Source organism: Pogona vitticeps, chromosome 4, assembly GCF_051106095.1.
Source record: "Pogona vitticeps strain Pit_001003342236 chromosome 4, PviZW2.1, whole genome shotgun sequence".
In the NCBI taxonomy this organism is placed as follows: domain Eukaryota; kingdom Metazoa; phylum Chordata; class Lepidosauria; order Squamata; family Agamidae; genus Pogona; species Pogona vitticeps.
Window position 1 is genome coordinate 8,623,105 of NC_135786.1, and position 9,698 is coordinate 8,632,802.

Sequence of the window (9,698 nt, forward strand, 5' to 3'; positions counted from 1 at the left end):
AATAATATGAAAAGGCAGAGGAACTTTTGCAGGAAAACAGATTGTAGGAGAGTAGATTGATAGTTTGATTGCTGTGGAGGCCTTGATTTTCACTTTGTTCCATGAGTAGTATGCATACTACCAGTTGTGAACCACTCACTGGTTTAGTGAATCAGTGAGGGGGATGATGGTTGGGGCTTTCCCCCTTTCAGTGAGGATGCCTCTAGTCAGGAATGTCCATCTGCGGAGAGGGACGTTCACACAGTCTTACAGGCAATGAGATGTTCTCCCAGGAACTGAAGGGTTGCCGCTTTTCTTAATGAATCATCTAGTTGACCTAGCACTGTTTATTGATCCATAATTTTAGGATTTGATTTCAAAAGATATGCTGTTTCTTTTTTTTCCCCTCCCTCTTCCTCTTGACCCTGTGTTCAAAAGCCTTCCCCCAAGTGCTCAATATTCAGTGGCATGCATTCATTTTTGGTATAGTGTCAACAGGATTGTAAAGACCATTTCTGGGCTTCACCATTTAAAGCCACAGGTAGAGCTTCATGTGCATGCATGTTCTGTTGAAAAATAAAGATTTTTCCCAACAGCGAACTGTTGTGTCAGAAGGGGTCTAAGCTAGGTCTTCCATGCTACCTTGTATATGATTTTCTCTGTGTGTTTACGGAAGCTTTGTGTGTTCGTTCATGAATCACACCCGCAAAGCATTTCACAGGCAAAAAGAATGTGGTTAATCTTGGTACCCACATAATAGCTGCAAAAACGAGACAACAGATTTCCCACACCCTTTCCAAGAATTTTGAGTGCAGCAGCTGTTGCCCTAAAGGTCGAGTATTTCTAGTGAAATGGCTACAGAAGAACCTGTTACTGGCTTTAGGCATAAATGTATAGTGGGTGGGAATGCATGTGAAGCAATTACAAGAATATAAACAATGCTACTTATGTCTTTGCCTGTTGTGCGCTTTTAATCTTAACCTTAGAACTGCAGAGCTGAAAGGGACCTTATGGAAAGTCTAGCCCCTGTCAAGGAGGCACAGTGGGGAATTGAAAGCCCAACCTCTGGCTCCGCAGTCTGAGGTCTAAACCACTGAGCTGTCCAGCTATTCTTAAATTTAATTATAAACAAAAAGGCAAAGGTTCCACCCCTTGTGAAAGTATAAGATGTGCCGTTAACGAGTCCTGGAGAGACTTCTGGTTTGGGGTTGTCCTTGCTATGTCTCCAGTTATTCTTGCATATAATTTGGCCCCCTTTTAAAACCTTCCATTTGTCAGTCATTTCGGGGGGCTGGTCTTGCATGTGCAAGGGCTGCTGTGCCAGCAATTTGAGCTTACCAATAACTGAACTGAAATGCAACACTGAATTTCACTGTTGTTGTTTAGTCATTAAGTCGTATCCGACTCTTCGTGACCCCATGGACCAGAGCACGCGAGGCCCTCCTGTCTTCCACTTTCTCCCGGAGTTGGGTCAAATTCATATTGGTCGCTTCGGTGACACTGTCCAACCATATCGTCCTCTGTCGTCTCCTCCTCTTGCCTTTACACTTTCCCAACATCAGGGTCTTTTCCAGGGAGTCTTCTATTCTCATGAGATGGCCAAAGTACTGGAGCCTCAGCTTCAGGATCTGTCCTTTCAGTGAGCACTCAGGGTTGATTTCCTTCAAAATGGATATATTTGTTCTCTGCAGGCCTGGGTACTCTCAAGAGTCTCCTCCAGCACCACAATTCAAAAGCATCAATTTCTCTGTCTATACTTCATATACAAGGTTACCGCTTGCCCTCCGTAGCTTTTACAGTATTCTAGCTTATAAACTTTATTCCGTTCATTTAACAGAGCAAAACAGTGGAGTGTTGAACATTTGCAATAGTTTCAGTATTCAGGTAGTGAAGTTTCAAAATTAATTTTGAAATGCTGATGAAATATACAGCCTCTGGCCAGCTGCCGGGTGGCCTGCTTAGGTTTTATTATGCTGCTTGCTCCCTTGACATTAGCATCAATTGCAGCATTTGGCAACTGCCTAAAATTACCAGTTAGTGTGAAAATACTTAAAATAACGTGGTCCCATTTCAGTGGGACTTTCAGCTGGAATATGGCAATGGAATCACTTTGGTCATCTTGGTAGATTACCTACTCTGGGAACTGAACGAGAGAAGCAAAACCCTTCTCCTGGACCTATTAGCAGCATGTAGTATCTGTGGAATTGAGCAAGGTATCCTGTTGAGCTGCTTACCTAGGTTGGGTATTGGGAGCACTATATTGCTGTGGTTTTGATCCTTCTTATGATGATGCACACAGAAGGCGATGTTGGGGGGAAAACTGTTGGCATCTGGCTCCCCCCCCGACTCAACTCCCTTGTTTAATTACCTTGCTTAACATCTGTGCTAAGATGCTGGCAGAAGTTATTCAGAGGTTTTGAGTGAGGTGCCACCAGTAAGCTGATGACATTCAGCTCTACTGCTCCTTGTTGACCAACACTGAGGAGCGTTGTCTGAATTCCGTTATGGTCTGGATGAAGGGAGACCAAGCTAAGATGAAATCTAGAAAAGTTGAAGATGCTGCCAGTCAGTAGAAAGTCAAATTTGGCAACTTTGGATCAAGCCTGTTCTATAAGGGGTTGCACTTCCCAACAGGCCCGGTTAGTAATCTGGGAGTTCTTGACTCCACATTCTTTAGATTTCAGGATGACAGCAGTGGAGTGCCTTTGCACAACTCTGCTTAAACGCCTCTGCTCAGACCTTTCCTGAGTGGATATGACCCAGCAACATTCACCTAGGCCTTAGGTACATCATGTGTTCATGACTGCAATGCTCTCTACATGGACCTACCCTTGAAGAGAGTCTGGGGTCTTCAGATGATGCAATGTGTGTCAGCTAGATAGCTCTATTCGGGTGCACAACATTGTGATCATATTGCAAGTCCTGCAGCTGGTTGCTTACTGAGCCCAGCTCATAGGGGCTCAAGTTGTTGGTTTTAATCTTTAAATCCTTAAACCAGTGGTTCCCCACCTTGGGTCCCCAGGTGTTCTTCGACTAAAACTCCCATGAACAACTAGCTGTGCTGGGCAGGATTTCTGGGAGTTACAATCCAAGAATATCTGGGGTCCCAAGGTTGGGAACCACATCCCTAAACAGCCTAGGGCCTGACTATCTAAGGGACCACCTGGCTTATTATGAACTTGTCCAGTAATTAAGATCTTCAAGAGAGCTGCTCTTAAAGATTCAAAGGCCTGCCTAACAAAGCAGGTAGGACACGGCAGGGCCTTCTCCTGTGTGACGTTAAAAATGCACACCCTTCAAAGTTATGATGAGTTTCCACTCTTAAGTGATTTTGAGAAGGGCTTAAAAGCAGACCTTTTCAGACTGCCGTTCAACGCCTGAAAGGTTAAACCTTTCAAGGTTTAACCTGCTGTGTTTTTAACTGTATCCCTTTGCCGAGTTTAATGGTTTTAATGCATTTTGTTGACTTTAATATTTTTATGGCGGGATTGTTTTTTCTTGATTTCATAGTTTTATGGTTAAATTTGGTTTTACTGATTTTTTAATCATTGTGATCATTGTAAGCTGCCATGGGCATTACTTTCTAGTGACAATGTGCAGTGGAAATATAAGAAATGAATAAATAGAAAAAATATATATGTGAACAGGCACATAAGTAAAATAAGAAATCAAGACCCTTGACGCAACCCGCTGCATACTGCTATTATTTCCATTCCACCCTCTCCTTCATCTCTGCATTGATAATGTCAGCCTGAGAAAAGCCACAGAACAAAACAGAGTGCTGCTTACATATTGCCCCATAGCACTTACAGCACTCTCTGGGCAGTTTACAGCTTAATTATTCAGGCTGCATATTGCCTCCTGCCCCTATGAGCTGGGTACCCATTTTACTGACCTTGGATGGATGAAAGGCTTGAGCTGGCTACCTGAAATCGTTGAGATCAAGTCATGAGCAGAGTTTTGACTGCACCACTGTACTATGAGTAGAGATGTGGTGGCACTGCGGGTTAAACCACAGAAGCCTCTGTGCTGCAAGGTCAGAAGACCTGCAGTCATAAGATCGAATCCATGCGATGGAGTGAGCTCCTGTCGCTTGTCCCAGCTCTTGCCAACCTAGCAGTTTGAAGGCATGCAAAATGCGAGTAGATAAATAGGTACCACCTTGGTGGGAAGGTCACAGCGTTCCGTGTCTAATCGTGCTGGCCACGTGACCATGGAAGATTGTCTTCGGACAAACGCTAGCTCTATGGAAACGGGGTTGAGCGCCACCCCTAGAGTCGGACATGACTGGACTAAATGTCAAGGGGAACCTTTACCTGTGAGGCTCCTAGCAGCAGTGGAGAATTTAGGAGAGAGGCTCTTTTTATACTTCTAGGTGATAATTTCAAAATACAAACCGAATGACAACAGGAATACACAATATATAAACAATGGTATGTATTATGAGGAGAGTTTCACTGTTCAGGAAATGTCTTCTATCACAACACTTCTTGTCTGACCTAACCCAACAACACAACTTTCCAGATTCCCTCTGATGCCCACAATTGAACACTTCCACCCTCTCTCCCCCCCCCCTTCAATACTTTTACCCGACCAATCCTGGTTCAATGTCAGAAATAAGACAATATGAAGGAGAACACCATCATCTCGGATTATTTGTTCATTATCAAGTAACTTCACTCTTTGAGTTGCCATACCCACAACCCACCAGTCAGTTGGAGGGGAAAGGGGCGCTAAATTGGACTTTGCAGCTTCTTGCTTTTGAAGATGAGGGTGAAGAAATTAATACAGTGTTGAGGCTCCATGTTTTATAACTTGTCAGTTATAACTTTACCTGGAATGTTGCCATGACAACAGATTGCCACTAAACTGCCCCCCCACCCAGGTTTTTGCTACCGCAGAACCCAATTATCATGCAGTAACTGCTAAATCAATAGGGTTTGATAATCTTACTTGCTGTGTAGGGTAACAGAGGCAGCTTTCTTCGATAGCAAATATTTGCTTTTCTAAATCTGATTTCTCCAAAGCCTCTTAACAACTGTAACTGTTTTGTACCTACGGTGAGTGTTCTGTTAGAGCAGGGAAGCAGCTCAATTTTGATATTAAAAGCAGGGGATGGAAGTGGGAAGAAGAACAAACCTGAGGGAAGGAGGTGAAACAAACAAGAGACAAAAATGTTTGAATAGTTATTGGCCTTTAAAAAAAATATCCTTCCAGATCTTGGATTAGAGGCAAAGCTATGTGAATTGTCGACCTGTTTTTAAAAACTTGCCGAAGAAATAAGAATTTTGCACCAGATATTGCTGATTTTTACGAATTAGGCTAACAGAGAACTTTGCCTGGTTTCGTCCAGAACAGTTTGTTCATTTCTTTATTTATTTTAAATATTTCTATCCCACCTTTTTTTCCCCCAAAAGAGACCTGAGGCAGTTTTTGAGGTTCAAGCGTGAGTGCCACTGGCTGTACAACTGAAACAAACCAAAACCAGCCAGAACAGGAAGGAAGGAAAATACTAGCAGACGTGGGCCAGTCCCTGGGTTTACAGCAGGTGTGCACCCAAATAAAGGATACACGGATTGGGGATGACCCACCTTATACCCTTTGGGAGACGGTTGTTCCTACTCTGCCTCAGCCTCCATGAGTTTATCTACATGTTTCTAAGATATAATTATGGCAAATGGAGTGGAAGAAAACGGATGGAACGTATAAACACAGGAAAGCTAAGCATCATCTTGCTTTTTTGACCTTCCTTGTGGATCCTTCCACAACCACGCATGCACTCGGGTCTTACTAGTGCAATAATATTTTAGTAAAGTTTAGTCAACTAAGCTGAGTATGAGAAAAAAAAGAAAATAATATATGTCAGAATGCAAAAGGCGACCTAAACAACAGCACAGGTCTTTCTCCTTATCCTATTGTTACTGTTACGTGCCATCCAGTTGCCTCCAACGCACGGCTACCCTATGAACGAGCACTCTCTGAAATGTCTTATCCTTGGCCGTCCTGCCCAGCTCATGCAGGCTCAAGCCTGTAGCTTCCTTTAAGGAGTCAGTCTGTCTTCCTATTTGGTCTTCCTCTTTTCCTTCTCTCTTTTCCACATCTCATGATGTGCCCAAAGGAGGGCAATCTCAGTTTCAACATGTTTGCTTTCAGAGAGAGTTCAGGCCTGATTTGATCTAGGACCCCTTGGTTTGTCTTTCTGGCAGTCTGAACTCTCCCCTTAGTGCCTCGGGTTATGGAGCATCCAGGAAGCTCTTGAGCTTTATTGGGGGGTTTCAGTTTTCACTTCTCCTTTGGTTCTAGCACCTGGATTCCTTTTTCTTTTCTCCTTTCTTCAGTCTAATCAACTGACTGTTGTCATGAATCTAGAATAGGACAGGAAAGTTCTTTCATAATATTGATCTGCCCTGGGAGTAAACAGTGGCTTCTTGCTCCACCCAAAAATCAAAATAATACTCTGATATGATCCATGTTAGCACATGTGTCTGAAAACAATGTACTTTGCCTAATTTACAGATATACAAAAGATCTGTCGCCCCTACTGGAGTGATAGCCTTGTTAGCATTAATTATGTGCTTCCTGACAATATTGCTCACAGTTACATTCTCTTCTCATCTCACGAAAAGACTCTCTGGAAAAGACCCTAATGTTGGGAAAGTGTGAGGGCGAGAGGAGAAGGGGACGACAGAGGACGAGATGGATGGACAATGTCATCGAAGCTACCAGAATGAATTTGACCCAACTCCGGGAGGCAGTGGAAGACAGGAGGGCCTGGTGTGCTCTGGTCCATGGGGTCACGAAGAGTCGGACATGACTTAACGACTAAACAACAACAAATCTCTTCAGAAAGGACCTAAGGTGGCTTATATCACTAAAAGGCAGCATGTAAAACTAATAATAATGAATATAAAATATAGTAAAAGCGGTAAACGAAAGCAACACCAAAACACATTCAAAGCAGTAAAGTACAACAATACATTTCACAAACTCCACTCAAGCAGCCAGTCACTCAGGGAAAGCTTGCCTGAAGAGAAAGGGCTTTACACCAAAGACGGGGCCAGGCTGACCTCCAGTGGGAGGGAGTTCCAGAGGCTGGGAGCAGCTACGGAGAAGTCCCTCTCCCATGTCCCCACCAAACCCACCTCTGAAGGAGGGAGGCCTTTCTCTTGGCCCCTCCTCCTTCAGAGGTGTGTTCTTAATGCTCAGGCCTGCTCATAGAGGGAGATGCGGTCCTTGAGATAGCTTGACCCTAAGCTGTTTAGGGCTTCATAGGTTATAACCAGCACTTTGAATTATGCCTGGAGCTGGATCAGAAGCCGGTGGAGCTGCTTGTAACATGGGTTATTCCTGTGACCAGCCCCAGGGAGCCATCTGGCTGCTGCGTTTTGGACTCACTGAGGTTTCCAAACCCTTTTAAGTGGCAACCCCCCTACAGAGAGCATTACAGTAATCCAGTCAGGACATAACTAAGACGATCTGCATCAAAGAGAAGGCAATACGATGTGCCTTCAAGCCAATTGTGATTTAGGGTGATCCTTCCCAAGGTTTCCTAGGGCTCAGAAGCAGTTCTCTTGTTCTCCCCTCCAGTGGTGCTTTTCGACCAGCTTGCACACACGTGACTGAGCACGCAACCTGCTCAGCCACATATGCTCTGGGTGAACATGGCTGCTCCTCCCCCCCCCCCACCGGCAGCATACTAGGGATTTAAACTCTAGTCCTTTGGCTTCACAGCTAGGTGTTCCAAGCCACTGAAATTTATTAATAGGTGACATGCTGTCAGTCAATTTTGACTGATGGTGTCCCTTTCCAGGGCTTTATTAGGCCAGTCAAGAAAAAGCTCTGTGCATACACAGAGCTTTTTGTCAGGAAAGATGTTAGAAAAGAGGGGAAGGGAAGAAAGGCTGCGTCTTAAGCCCTGGTGATCCAAATGAAGTTTTGAGCTATAATGGGGGGGGGGGTTTGGGGAGGCTATGCAGACAATCAAATTGAGGTATTAAGAGGATGATGCAGGAGTATTAGGTTTCACCCATGATAGATTTGCTAGGAGGGGAGCATCCGGTGCAGTGTCGCGGATAGAGTGTCAGACCCGGGTTCAAATCCCTGTTCAGCTATGTAAACTCATTGGGGGAGTGGCATTGCTAAAGCTATTCCTGAAATATCTCACTCACCTTGGCAACCCTATTGGTGTCACCAAGATTTGGATGTGACTTGATAGCATATGACAACAACAGCAACAGCAACACATTTGTAAGTTTAGAAACTACTTGTCCTCCATCTTGCAGTGTAGAAATCCCCACCATAAATCCCAATCAGTTTCCATCCAGCACGTGCGCACACAGGGAGAGACGCAAAAAAAAAAAAAAATCAACCTTAGAGGTAAAGGGAGAGAGCTCAAAATAGTCCGCTGGAGATTTGGTTTGCCAGCTTTTGTAATAAAAAGGCACAAAGGCCGACAGGAAAAAAAATCCAATTCGCTCACCCCCATGGAGTGTTTAAGTGGCACTGGGTGAAGAATGATTGCTTGTCACATCCATTAAGATGTCTATAATGCATAACAGTAGATCTGGAAAGTAGACCAATCTCAGGCTAGCGCCCTCCAGAAGTCTTAACTCAGAATGTGTATGAAGCACTAGCTTTGTCTTTACTGCCATCAGCTCTAGGGAGCCCCTACCATTTCAGAGATGCTGAGAATCCACTCTGTTTTCCAGGCTGCACTTTATAGTAATCTAAGGAGCTGGACCTATTTGAGGGATGGATTTGGTGTCTACTGTCCTGAGCAATCAACATTTAAAAAAAAGCTAAGATCATGGCCACTGGTCCCATCACCTCCTGGCAAATAGAAGGGGAAGATATGGAGGCAGTGACAGATTTTATTTTCTTGGGCTCCATGATCACTGCAGATGGTGACAGCAGCCACAAAATTAAAAGACACCTGCTTCTTGGGAGGAAAGCGATGACAAACCTCAACAACATCTTAAAAAGCGGAGACATCACTTTGCCAACAAAGGTCTGCATAGTCAAAGCTATAGTTTTTCCAGTAGCAATGTATGGAACTGAGAGCTGGGCCATAAGGAAGGCTGACCGCTGAAGAATGGATGCTTTTGAATTGTGGTGCTGGAGGAGACTCTTGAGAGTCCCCTGGACTGCAAGGAGAACAAACCTATCCATTCTAAAGGAAATCAACCCTGAGTGCTCACTGGAAGGACAGATCCTGAAGCTGAGGCTCCAATACTTTGGCTATCTCATGAGAAGAGAAGACTCCCTGGAAAAGACCCTGATGTTGGGAAAGTGCGAAGGCAAGAGGAGAAGGGGACAACAGAGGACGAGATGGTTGGACAGTGTCATTGAAGCAACCAACATGAATTTGACCCAACTCCGGGAGGCAGTGGAAGATAGGAGGGCCTGGCGTGCTCTGGTCCATGGAGTCACAAAGAGTGGGATATGACTAAATGACGATGTGTAGCATGGTCTCTGATGCCCTCTAGTGGCCAGTTCTGGTAATGACAAGATAGAAATATATTTCTCTAGGATTTTTATTTTAGTATTTTCAGACCGTGAATCAGTGAATCCGTGGATACCGATCTCGTGGACACAGAGGTCCTACTGTACTCTCAGCTAGATCACTGAATCGATGGAATGTGTTGAGTCACCAGGCAACAATCGATTGAATGGAGTTATTCTGCCTAAAGCTAGCAATCCGATTTAGCACTTGGACCTGC